Raw genomic sequence first — 14,562 nt, forward strand, 5'->3', positions numbered from 1 at the left:
GCAAACACAGTGATTAGCATTTATAGTTCTGTGTTGGTGTGTCTGCGTTGTTCTGTGAGTACACAGCCAAGTGCTAGCAATATTATATTGAGAGAAAATGCCCTAATTTCTAAAGTATCTTTGTGCTGCATAAATGAACAAAGGCAAATGCAATTTGTGGGATCAAAATTATTTATTCAATTATTGCAGCATTTAAACAAGTTAATTATGTACATGTTCAGATTTAGGCACATATTATTTATTGCAAGTACAAGTTCACTGCCATGCAGATAGAAAATAAATTAGGCATACACTAAATGTTTGCTTTTGAGTTGCTTAATAATAAATAATTATTCTGGCATACTATGATGCTCTGTGCAGAAAATAAATCAAATGAAGACAATATAACTAAATCTTAACAGGTGCTTTTAAATTTGCTGACAAATTAGAGGAATTCTGTTTTCATTACTTATGAAATACGATTTTTTTCTGTAAACCAAATTGGCAAAAAATACGGTCAAAACATCTTATAGATCTGAAAGGTTTTAAGTAGAATACGACAAATATTGTCTCACTCACAAACCAAAAGTATATAAAGTAAAAGTTCCTCGGGGAAAAACAAAAAAACAAGCGTTTATATATTTTTAACAGATGTGGCTTTTGATGCGTTTTCGCTTGTAACTTCATGAAACACAAACAGAATATAAAAACAGCAGATGCTCCTGAAAAACGAAATTAGATCATATACAATGTACCATGATCACTGATCAGTGGATCTGACACATATCCTGAAATAATCTTGAAGAAAATTCTACACCACCTCATATCTTTGAATCATCCAGGGGGCATGCAAGCAGGTTCTAGGAGGTACACAAATATAATTGGATTTTACCATTTTGAAATAAAAAAAAAAATAAAAAAAATGCATGCATGTGTGTGCGCGTATAATACAGGTGAAACTCGAAAAATTAGAATATCGTGCAAAAGTTCATTAATTTCAGTAATTCAACTTAAAAGGTGAAACTAATATATTATATAGACTCATTACAAGCAAAGTAAGATATTTCAAGCCTTTATTTGACATAATTTTGATGATTATGGCTTACAGCTTATAAAAACCCCAAATTCAGAATCTCAGAAAATTAGAATATTGAATGAAATCAATAAAAAAAAAGGATTTTAAATACAGAAATGTCTGCCCTCTGAAAAGTATAATCATGCATATGTACTCAGTACTTGGTTTGGGCCCCTTTTGCATTAATTACTGCCTCAATGCGGCGTGGCATGGATGCTATCAGCCTGTGGCACTGCTGAGGTGTTATGGAAGACCAAGATGCTTCAATAGCGGCCTTCAGCTCTTCTGCATTGTTTGGTCTCATGTCTCTCATCTTTCTCTTAGCAATGCCCCATAGATTCTCTATGGGGTTCAGGTCAGGCGAGTTTGATGGCCAATCAAGCACAGTAATACCATGGTCATTGAACCAGGTTTTGGTACTTTTGGCAGTGTGGGCAGGTGCCAAGTCCTGCTGGAAAATGAAGTCAGCATCTCCATAAAGCTTGTCTGCTGAAGGAAGCATGAAGTGCTCTAAAATGTCCCGGTAGACGGCTGCGTTGACTCTGGACTTAATAAAGCACAGTGGACCAACACCAGCCGATGACATGGCTCCCCAAACCAACACAGACTGTGGAAACTTCACACTGGACTTCAAGCATCTTGGATTGTGTGCCTCTCCATCCTTCCTCCAGACTCTGGGACCTTGGTTTCCAAATGAGATGCAAAATTTGCTCTCATCAGAAAAGAGGACTTTGGACCACTGAGCAACAGACCAGTTCTTTTTTCCTTTAGCCCAGGTAAGACGTTTGACATTTGAAGCCCATGTCCAGGACCCGTCTGTGTGTGGTGGCTCTTGATGCAGTAACTCCAGCCTCAGTCCACTCCTTGTGAAGCTCCCCACACATTTGAATGGCCTTTTCCTGACAATCCTCTCCAGGCTACGGTCATCCCTGCTGCTTGTGCACCTTTTTCTTCCACACTTTTCCCTTCCACTTAACTTTCTATTAATGTGCTTTGATACAGCACTTTGAGAACATCTAACTTCTTTTGCAATTACCTTTTGAGGCTTTCCCTCCTTGTGGAGGGTGTCAATGATGGTTTTCTGCACAACTGTCAGGTCAGCAGTCTTCCCTATGATTGTGAATTCAACTGAACCAGACTGAGAGACCATTTAAAGGCTCAGGAACCCTTTGCAGGTGTTTAGCTGATTAGAGTGTGACACTTTGAGCCTACAATACTGAACCTTTTCACAATATTCTAATTTTCTGAATTTGGGGTTTTCATAAGCTGTAAGCCATAATCATCAAAATTATATCAAATAAAGGCTTGAAATATCTTACTTTGCTTGTAATGAGTCTATATAATATATTAGTTTCACCTTTTAAGTTGAATTACTGAAATTAATGAACTTTTGCACGATATTCTAATTTTTCGAGTTTCACCTGTATATATATATATATATATATATATATATATATATATATATATATTATACATACATACATACATACACACACACACACACACACACACACACACACACACACAGTGGATATAAAAAGTCTACACACCACTGTTAAAATGCCAGGTTCTTGTGATGTAAAAGAATGAGACAAAGATAAATCATGTCAGAACTTTTTCCACCTTTAATGTGACCTATAACGTGAACAATTCAATTGAAAAACAAACAAAATCTTTGAGGGAAAAAATAAATAATTAAAAAAAACACCTCACAATAACCTGGTTGCATAAGTGTGCACACCCTTACACTAATACTTTGTTGAAGCACCTTTTGATTTTATTACAGCACTCAGTCTTTTTGGGTAGGAGTCTATTAGCATGGCACATCTTGACATGGCAATATTTGCCCACTCTTTGTGCACAACATCTCCTGTGCACAGCCCTCTTCAGATCACCCCACAGATGTTCAATTGGATTCAGGTCTGGGCTCTGGCTGGGCCATTCCAAACCATTAATCTTCTTCTGGTGAAGCCATGCTTTTGTGGATTTGAACGTGTGCTTTGGGTCGTTGTCGTGCTGAAAGGTGAACTTCCTCTTCATCTTTCTAACGGAGGCCTGAAGGTTTTGTGCCAAAATTGCCTGGTATTTGGAACAGTTCATAATTGCCTCCACCCTGACTAAGGCCCCGGTTCCAGCTGAAGAAAAACAGCCCCAAAGCATGATGATGCTGCCACCACCATGCTTCACTGTGGGTATGGTGTTCTTTCGGGTGACGTGCAGTGTGCCAAACATACCTTTTGTAATTATGGCCAAAAAGTTCAACCTTGTTTTCGTCAGACCATAACACATTTTCCCACGTGCTTTTGGGAGACTTGATGTTTGTTTTTGCAAACTTCAACCTGGCTTGGATGTTTTTCTTTGTAAAAAAGGCATCCATCTTGCCACCCTACCCCATAGCCCAATCATATGAAGAATACGGGAGATTGTTGTCACATGTAGCACACAGCCAGTACTTGACAGAAATTCCTGCAGTTCCTTTAATGTTGCTGTAGGACTCTTGGAAGCCTCCCTGACCAGCTTTCTTCTCGTCTTTTCATCAATTTTGGAGGGACGTCCAGTTCTTGGTAATGTCTCTGTTGTGCCATATTTTCTCCACTTGATGATGACTGTCTTCACTGTGTTCCATGGTATATCTAATGCTTTGGAAATTATTTTGTACCCTTCTACAGACTGATATCTTTCAACAATGAGATCCCTCTGATGCTTTGGAAGCTCTCTGCGGACCATGGCTTTTGCTCTGAGATGCAACTAAGAAAATGTCAGGAAAAATCCTACTAGAACAGCTGAACTTTATTTGTGATTAATCAGTCACTTTAAATGATGGCAGGTGTGCAATGACTTCTATTTAACATGAGTTTGAATGTGATTGGTTAATTTTGAACACAGCCACATCCCCAGTTATAAGAGGGTGTGCACACTTATGCAACAAGGTTATTGTAATTGTTCACATTAAAAGTGAAAACAGTTCTGACATGATTTATCTTTGTCTCATTCTTTTACATCACAAAAACCTGGCATTTTAACAGGGGTGTGCAGACTTTTTATATCCACTGTGTGTGTGTATTATATATATATATATATATATATGTGCAAAAAAGGTTGGATAACACTGTTCTAGGCCACTGATATGACTTGAATGTTCATCTAAATTTAAACATTTTACACATATACACCCTTAAGAAGTCCAAAACCATCTCAAAAAGAAGATAAAATTATGTAGTTAAAATATGGCAACAAAAAAAAAAGACCAAAATACCAGTCTCAAAGAGGAAAGGTATCAAGAAAGATTTTGAATATATTGCCTCATTTTAAGTTGTTAATAAGTGTGTGAAGGTAATAATACTTTGATGTTTCTGAATTAATCCTGAAGAGCTATTTGAAATTTTGAGCTGGAATGTTGAAAGAATTTATGATCCATCACCAGGTTCTCACAGTTGCCTAGCAACCTTAGCTGCACCATCAAGAGGGATGCCTGATTTGTAAACACAGGTGAGATACAAACTGTAATCTGTGATGCTCTGTTTTCAATCAAACAGCAGCCATGTAAAAAAAAGAAAGAAAAAAAACTAGAAAAAAGAGAAAGTCATAAAGGGCAATAAGAGAGGGTATAATTATAAAGTTAGCTAAACAAACAAACAAGTGTGGAGGATTTTCAAAGATGTGCTCAAAGTTCCAAAAAGTTTGAGAAACACACACAGATCAAAATACTAAAGGAAAATGTGTTTGTATTCACTAAAGAGAGAGAGAGAGAGAGAGAGAGAGAGAGAGCAGAGAGAGAGAGAGAGAACTCTGATTTCTGACACTTGTTTTAGCTAGTTTTGCTGCAAAACGTTGCCTGCAAACAAAATAAATGTTGATAAAATTACAGAAAGAAATATGTTGGTGTTGTCTTTTTGTGTAACATCGTATGTACACACATAATTGAGCAATTTGTCTCCTGATGAAAAGTGTGAGTGACTCCAGCCATGTCCAGTATTAGTCTACTGAACTGGACACATCAGCAAAACACACCCATTATTACTTTCCTCTCTGGTATTGTGTGTGTTTATGCTATCTTCATGAAACTAAAAATAGGCCAAAAGCATCAAGTGAATAAGATGGTGTCACTTGAAGCCAACAAAACAGACCACACTAATCCAATTATAGGCATCTAAACTTTAAAAAAAAAAATATATATTACAATAACATGCAAAACACACAATTTCAATCATATTTTATGATAATTGCATGAAGACTAGGAACGCTCTAAGGAAAAAGGACAAGCATCGTCTCTGTGGAAAATTATGACTACTGCTTTTTTGGATGAAAGACCTGCAAGAAACATTTTGAAACTGTTTATTTTCTTTTACAGTCACATTGAGCTGGCTAGCCACGACTGTACATTAAACATAAAATATCTTGTGTCACATCACACCGCAGTTTCCTGTTCAGTGTGGACAAGCAAAATTGTAACATAAGGAAAAAGACATAAGGCACAGATGCAGACTGATCTCACAGTGAACTCAATAACAGTAGGTTGACTTTTCTTTAGCTAAATCGATCTGTCCTTACAGAAATGCAAAACAAGTGCTAAGCACTAACTGCTGATTGGTTTATGGGCACACGTGAGCTCCATTTTCAGGGTGAAATGTGCATGGAATGGTGCCAAAAGCGAGTTGTGATATGTTTTTATTCTATAGGCTGTGAAGAGTAAAGGATCTATTATAACTGTAGCCCCCAACCCAAACCCCAAACCTAACCATCAGTGGAGTAAAAATGTAATGTTAGAGGGGAAAAAGCAACCTCCGAATCATGCTTGTCACTTATTATGCAAACAAATTTACATCCTAGTTTCAACGCGGGATCCGAACTCAAGTCAATGCTTCTGGTTGCAACACAGGGGAAGGTAAACGATGCAAAAAATGTCCTTTATGATATATGCTTGTCAGTTATTCAGCATAATGGGGCTGGTTTTAGGGTACTGCAAATCTCAGAAACAACATGACAACTTCCCTTGTGAACAGAGAACAATATTATTTATTTAGAAATAAGTGGACAATCTCCATTCTGCATGGCAGACAGAACATAAAGATAAAACGTTTTTACTACATTTGTCGGAGCTAATGGCTAACGCAGTGGATGAACTATACGCCTCTTTGATTGGAAAGACTTGAAAACGTTAACCTAAAAATTATGTTCCAGCAAAAAAGTTAAACTTTTAATTAAAAGCACCATTCAGAAGAGACAGACATGACTAATATAGGAAGTAAGATGGTGACCTTTAAATCAAATAACAGTAAACCGAAAATATTCTAAATAATTCAAACTATATTTCAGGAACCTCTCACTATCTTCATCACTATAAATAAACTATGCTTTAATAATGTCAGACAGACAATACCTGGACTGCTTCTTTTTTAATCCTTCATAGAGTTCTATATCCATTTAATAGCAAACAGAATCTATGAGGAAAACCCTTATGTCTCACCTTAAAACAGGTCTGAATATCAGCCACTATTCCAAAGCCAGTGTGGCACTTTGAGATTGGCCCTCGTACTCAAGGGACCAATATAATTTACCATCCTTCAATGCAGTGGAACGCACCCAACACCTACAGGATATGATCTCACTTTCCCTCTGCCATCCGACCATCTGTCGGCTCTTTCCTACAATTGAACTCAACACATATTAAAGACAAAACAGATACTGACACACCTATATAACAGTTATCGGATGTTTCCCTTTGCAGTAGCATTTAAAAGGACACATGTATTATTAATAAGGAAAATAATGTGCAAGAACTTTAATATTTCATGAGTCTGCCCAGGCCCCCTCCCTCGTTGCTGGTCGTGCGGCTGTTCCTCTATGGCTCTCATTTGGGAAAGCTGCACGCCTGCATCTTAAATTATATAATTTGTCTTGGCCGCACTTTGATGAATTTAATGCAGAAACTTTCTGTAAATTAGAATTTTGTTAGACTGTTATTTTCAATATTTCCACCAAAAGCCCATCCTCAACCTGAGATTAGAGGACATGGAGGAGAAGAAGAGAGGGAACAGAGAAATAAATTAGCAAACAGTGATTAAGTCACACGTTGACATGGATGAAATGAACACAAACACCCAGGAACCCAGCATGTCTCTAGGGAAAGGCAACATACACCTGCATTTTAGCTGTTAAATAATAATGTGCAAGAGCTTCGGGTGGATTGTGACAGTGAGCGAATATAACATGTGTCCGTAACCACATGTATGCACTAATGCATAGATTATTATGCATATTTTAATATTAGTAAATGCGAAACTTTCTTTCCCCACCCTATTTTGCGGACACATTATTAAGAGCAAATAATAATGACATGACACAGAACTTTCACTTACATTCCAACATCAGTTTCTCAGACTGTCAGAATGAGTTCAACATGGCAATAGTATGACTGCAGATGCCCTTCAGAGAGGGACCATGTGTCTCATGATGAATTATAGACATGCTACAATTTATCTTCTGTCTACTGATCTCAGAATAGTTTCCCATTTCCTTTAATGATTGTTTCAGCAGGAGTTCAAAATAGGGGAACTACATTTGGATCAGAAGAGACATATGGAGAAAAGGATGCTTTAAAGCAATATGGTGGCTCTTATAGAAGACACACTTGAATTGGCAAAGTTAAAGAAGGGCACTACTTCAGGTCAAAATGTATACCTTAAGGTGATGTATGCAATTAATTTGATGTTACACAAATTTCTCCAATCTCAGCTTGATATGCAAAAGCATTTGCAAGTTGAAAAATTTAAACACAGTTGCTCTAGTTTCCTTGAGCATCCCGACCAACCTGACAAAGGAATATTGTCTTAACTACTGGAATGAGTTTGGGGTGAGATTAGAACTGTGCCCAACCAAATGGCAAGGGAGAAGAGCTGTTTTTTGAGGTGAGGTCAAGGATGGTATGAATGGGTTCAGGCCCTGAAGGAGCACTCCCTCCCTCCCTCCCTCCCTCTCTGAGGACTGTAATACTCTTCTTTCTGTGGCTAAGAGCTTGAGGTGTTTCTGCTGATGCAGCATTGTGCGGGTCATGAGTCTGTGTTTTTGATCTGCAGAACGGTTCTGCTTCACTGCCTGCTGCAAATCTCCCATTAGAAAGACCTGCAGAGGCACTCGAATGCACAGACCTCTGCTATCAGGAAAAAAACCAACACAAAAACGCACATGGACACACACACACACACACAAACTTTGGCAGTTTATCAATACACACATGTACATGAAAACATACTCTCAAGAACATCCATGTGCTTCCTGCATCTGCTGGTTTAAAAACATATTCAAACTCCCACTTAGGAGTTCAAAACCTCCCTTCTATCTAAAATTTTTTTTAAATGACATCATAAAAAAAGTGCAAAAAGACTGATAGCAGACCTCATTTAGCAAAAAGAAGCTTTTCATAAAATTATTCTGAGGTGTGGTTCTCCGTTTGTTAGGGATATGCAAACTACATATTTTAGCCAGTGGATTACCTGAAGTAATCTTAAAAAGACCTGTATAATCAGGGTGGTTTTGGGTTCATCCAATACCAAATGGGTGCACTCCTTAGTGGAACATTTACAGTACAATCAAAAAGGGTGTTTTCAGGTATAGTTCGTTTGAGAACTCCAAGAACACTCAGAGTGGTATAACATGTATATGTGAACAACCCAAGTGGTCTCAGATCCCCATAAAAAGACCCAAAGGCAAACCGTACTCAGACCTCAGGAGTATGATTCGTTTGTGGGTTCTTTTGTGGTTCAATTGATTTGTGCGATGTGAAAACGAAGCGGTACCAGTCCGCTTTACATTTTATGACATTAGTACCTCATGGCTTGTCATACATAGTGTATGACACGTAGGAGGATACGCTTGCTTGCTCCATTACTCTCAATATGATAAAGAAACATATTTTCAAATGCACACAGAATTACATAAGTTTTCTTTCATGCAAATTAAGGGCTTATTGGTTTTATTGGAGAGCCTTAACATAATGTGAGAGAGTGAAGAATGTAGGACAGAAATACAGTATACATTCCTATTGCATAATGTAATATAATTGACAGTAACGAACATGACTAACACACATGTTCAAATTTAGATAGGGCTTGTCAGACTGATACCGGATCAGTCTAAAACTTCAGTATCGGAGCTGATACTGATCCAGACATCGGATCGGTGCACCCCTACGTAAAATAATAAAATCACAATTGTTTATGAAATGTTAGTGTCAGCCAAATTTCATAATCGAGACAGCCCTAGCTGCAATGGGGTCTGAGTTCTTAAGGAGCTGTGGTGTGAACCTCAAGGGGTCTGAGAACACATTAATGTGAAGAGGACTAAACAATTATCTGGGTCCTCTTTAAGTCCACATACATTGTGAACTCCAAAAGCACTGCGGTCATTTGCGGCTGGTTCCCTTTCTGGGTCACATCAACCAAAATGCGTTTGGTTCACTTAAAACATTCTATATGTGAAACCACCCTTAGACATAATTTGGGGTTCAAAAACAACGTAATGGAACCGAATGCATATGCATTAAAATGTGTTTTGAAAAGTTATTTTCACTATTTTAACTCAATTTTAACTATTAACTCTTACAAACGCAACATGTCGCAGGGAGCTAAAAAAAAAAAAACAACAGAGGATGTGATGCAACAGCAAAACACATCCATCTGAATGTGTACCACTCTAGCAGTAGTGCTTTAAAGGGGATTAATTGAAAGACACAAAAAAAAATAATTACCATCCAAACTGTGTATCAGCAACAGCACGTTTTGCTAATTCAAGTTAAAATTTCAAAACAAAGAAAAATTCCATAAAAAAAATCAAGATAAACTAGTCGACATTCACCCATCCAAAGTCTGTGTATTTGTGTGTGTAAGGTTCATTGCGAAAAGCACCATCTTGTAAAGTGAGCATTGTGCTAGTGCAAGATAAATGGTGGCCATTACTGACCCTGCCCTATCCAGACCCAGACAGACACACACTTTAATGCAGCCAGCAAAACTCACATGTGCCCACATTCACACAGTCTCTCACACTCACTAACAAACACACTCACGCAGACACATGTAAAGACAAAGTAGAAAGAAATATAAAACAGTAAAAGAAGAAATATGTACTTAAAATATAATCACACTTTATATGCATCTTCGCTGAACCATTACTGAAGTCAGCTTAATTAGATATCAATATTAAATTAAGTTGGCAGGGCCTGACAAATTTAAAAAAGCATATTCATTTCAGGATTTCAGTTCCTCTAAATCTCAAGCACCACACACTGATTTAGCTTAGTCGGTAAAGTAGTAGGGCTGGGCAATATGTAAAAATTGATAATAGATAATGGCAACATACGATTTTCCCCTGCCTGAAACATGCACTTGTTCCACAAGACAGGCTTGTGCTGAAAGCCTCTGAACAAACAGCTAATCAGACAGGAGCATTGATGGCTTTTCTTTTGTCTGTTCTTAAAAATATAACAAGGTGCGTTTCTTCAAGTGCGTGTCTTTGTGACTAACAGCATTTCTTGTCATGCATCACACCGAGACGTCTTACAGGTCACCCACCTTTTGCGGGAAGATGAGCAAAATTACCTGCATATGAAATGCATTTGGACGAGGAGCTTGCAAACTGGATTCATCCCCGTTACATCTAGGGGGTGGTAAGTTTCATACCCTAACCACAAATGTTTAAAAAAATAAAATAATAATAATTAATTGTATCCCCTTTTCTCCCCAGTTTCGCATGCCCAATTCCCACTGCTTACTAGGTCCTCGTTGTGGCGCGGTTACTCACTTCAATCTGGGTGCTAGAGGACAAGTCTCAGATGCCTCCGCTTCTGAGACAGTCAATCCGCACATCTTATCACGTGGCTCACTGTGCATGACTGGAGACTCACAGCATGTGGAGTAGGGCTGTCAACGAATATTCTAAATTCGAATATATATTCGAATAGTTTTAAAAAACAGAAATTCGAAGGTGAAAATTAATATTCGAATGTGGAAAAAACGCCCGCTGTAGCAGATGTGCGGCTGTCTGCTTTGCGAGTGGGCGTGCTGCCTGAGGGGTCTTTGTTGTCACATTTCTCGAATTGTGTGCCTCATTTTATTTAACGTTAAACAGAAACATGACTAAAATGTAAGGCTACTGTACTGACTGAATAGATGTTGCATGAATAAGGTAGGTTAGACACAGCAGTTTCATGCACTGCAGGCTTCCACTGGTTTGATTATTTACCGCTTCATGTCAAGGAAAAGTTCCATGTTTACCACAGCACAGCTCGCTCGGAGCGTTCAATGTCGGTTCTATATACTGTAAAACTTCAATTAATGTTAATAATTTGTTTTAATCACTGAATGAAGCCTGCTATATTTGGGACAAGAGTCGCGACCTTATATTGCTTGCACAAAACTCTTGATCAGCACTCAACATTTGTTTATTGTTGTTGTTCTTTTAAACCGTTATGCGCAGAGAGCGTGAGGGCTAGAGAGAGAGAAAGAGTGCCTGCGCGTGCGAGCTGAGAGTGAGGTCTTGGCCATTAGTTGATTTACTTGTTTTTGTGTAGGTAATACGTTGTCAAATATGTTTAAACTTAAATAAACTACCTATACAAATAGTTATGTCTCTTTGTATTAATTTGTCCTGTTATTGACGTAATGCGCGTCATTGACCAAATGCGCAACCAGATATTCGAATAGTTCGAATATATGTGTTTTTTTTAGAGGGAATATTCGAATGTCATTTTTGAGCAATTTTGACAGCCCTAATGTGGAGGCACATGCTATTCTCCTCGATTCACGCACAACTTACAATACACCCCATTGAGAGCGAGAACCATTAATCGCGACCACAAGGAGGTTACCTCATGTGACTACCCACCCTAGCAACCGGCCAATTAGGTTGTTTAGGAGACCTGGCAGGAGTCACTCAGCACACCCTGGATTCGAACTTGCGACTCCAGGTGTGATAGTCAGCGTCAATACTCGCTGAGCAACCGAGCCCCCCCAGCCACCATTTCATATATTTGGGACTTCCCACATCTATGGTTTTGACATTTTCTGATATTGTCGATCATCGTCTGTCAAATGAGTGTCGCAATCAGCATCGGGATCTTTGTAAGACATCGTTGATATCCGACAACATTGTACTATCGCACAGCCCTATAAAGTAGAAATAAAGCCCATTTGTGATTTTCACTTTAATAAAAAACCTCTGCTTCACTTTTCCTTCATTAGATGAACAAAATATTCAGTTATATAATATAACTTAAAAATATCTTCAGTTTGTCTTAAGTCATGTAGGTTTAAAACGTTGACTTTCCCAGTAGTTAAGTCCAGCTTTGACCAACATCAATATTGTTGCACTTTGAGGGAGATGAACATATTAAAGAACCGAATGTTCGTGTATCTAACTAATAGAATTGAGAAAGGAGAGCTAAAACTATGAAGTGTACAGAATGTTGCTCTCTCCACCTGAAGGTCAGGTTGGAGAATACCAATAAATGGTCTTTAAAACCAAAGTCAGAGGCGAATTTCATTCAGTTCAATCATATAGTCTCAAACGGAAGAAGAAAAAGGGTACGAAAGAAGAAATGGGAGTTGAAGAAAGCTAAAGGGGAGACAATATTAAGGACTAAATTTATTCTGTCCATCCAAGCATAACATCATGGTCAATAAAGCTCCTACTTTCCCTTAATGGCATTGCCAGGGCGATGGGATGGAGCACTTTGCCTCAGCTGCCTCAAAAACAATGCTGTAAAACAACAGATTCTGCCCTTAAATTTACTTTTAGAGCTGTCAGAAAAAAATCCCCGTTCTGCAGGTCAGAATGTTGGCCTTGTTGAGAATAACATCATGAGGCATACTTGGGGTTGAAACTGAGGGCTGGTACATCAATCACAAGCTTCAGATTAATCAAATAGAGTGTGTAGTTAAGTAACTTTTAGAGAGAATTATGAATAAAGTGTTGGTGGTTTGAGAGCAAGCCTTGGAAAACAGCACATCATACAGCAATTCTTGGAATTCATTAATCATTGATTGTATTTTCTTTTAAGCATTCCCTTTTCATAATTATCTCAGAGGCCACTATTGAACTTGTGAGTGGTTCAGCATTGCCTTACATAATGGAGTGACAACAATAATTTAGTCATTCAAAAGAATTCTCATTTCATTCTATAAAATTGAGAAGCAACACTTGTTTAAGATCTGATAATGACTGCCTTTCAAAGGCTAGCTGCAACATAGCATATGGTTTGGAAATAACAACTTTTTTAGGCCATGTACTTACCTTGTGCTGCAGTTCTTGGAGTGTTCACCTATACAAACCAATGGGTTCTTTTGCAAGTAACTAATGCTGTGCATGACCAAGCACAAGAGGACATTGTGTCAAGCTTGACAGTGCAAGCTGATCGTTAAATTAGACATACACTTGATGTTCCACACTCGTCACCTCAGTATTTTTAATAGGAAATCGCTTTTTTTTTTTTAAGTGGAAGTGAGCATTTTTTTTATGCCAAAATACCTTTTCCTATCCAAGCTTAACATTAAGATTGAATTATAGCAACATTGGCTCAACCAATGGCATGAGATTGGGGAGGGCTATCAGTTATCAGAAGAGAGGAGCGTTCGGGAAACCAGTTTGAAAACAAATCTTTGAAATTTTCTATGGTCACATGAGTGGCTCAGAAATTACACACTTCAGCTTTAAAAAGATTTGTATTCTGCTAGGTTTTTTCTTGTTTAATCTCAGTAGAGTGTTTTAAGTTAGACTCTACTGGACATTATGCACATTTATTAAAAGGCCAAATGAGCATCGAGATACACACTAGTGTTGTCAAAAATACTGGTATTCCGGTACCAAGTCGGTACTGAAACAAAAAAATGTTTACGATACCAGAATGTCTGAAGGTACCGGAGTGCCGGGTCTACCCGGTAAAATTAAAAGATAGAAATCAGATAGAAAAAAAACCTAAATATCAGCTTAGGATATTTGCTCAAACAAAAAACATATCCATGTCTCTGTATATGTGAAAGTCTCGAGAAAAGGAAAAACATCAGATTACCAAGTGCTTTTAGCACCACGTAATAAAACTGGTGAAAGAGCCATTCAGTTCAGTCAATGTTTGGTTCAAAGAGTTTGTGCTGATTTGAATTCAGTTTAAATATAAAAGTCGGGAACTTTTGAACTCTCACAACATGCAAGAGATGACGACAAGCAAAGCTGCTGCAGAGTCTCAACTGAATCTTGTCAAAAAGAAAAGTGGAAAAAGCCAGGTTTGGAAATTCTTTTCATTTGAGGCTGATGAAAAGGGAAACATCATAGATCAGCAAAAACCTATTTGTAAACGCTGCTTTCACAATTTTCTGATGAAAGGAGGAAACACATCAAACTTAATAAAGCATCTGAAAGACAGAGACCCAGATTGATTCAAGCAAATAAAGCAGGTGAGTTTAAAAGTATATTATCATTTGCATTAGGGCTGAAAGGATTAGTCGACATTATCAACA

The 14,562-nt window shown here is 37.9% G+C and overlaps 1 protein-coding gene across 8 annotated transcripts in view; it reads right to left on the reverse strand.

Moving 5' to 3' along the window:
* LOC127639179 (MICOS complex subunit MIC19-like) overlaps positions 1–14,562 on the reverse strand; it is a 93,169-nt gene that overhangs the window by 62,918 nt on the left and 15,689 nt on the right. The gene's annotated exons all lie outside the window — the stretch shown is intronic.

The sequence above is a fragment of the Xyrauchen texanus genome, chromosome 47, assembly GCF_025860055.1.
Source record: "Xyrauchen texanus isolate HMW12.3.18 chromosome 47, RBS_HiC_50CHRs, whole genome shotgun sequence".
In the NCBI taxonomy this organism is placed as follows: Eukaryota; Metazoa; Chordata; class Actinopteri; order Cypriniformes; family Catostomidae; genus Xyrauchen; species Xyrauchen texanus.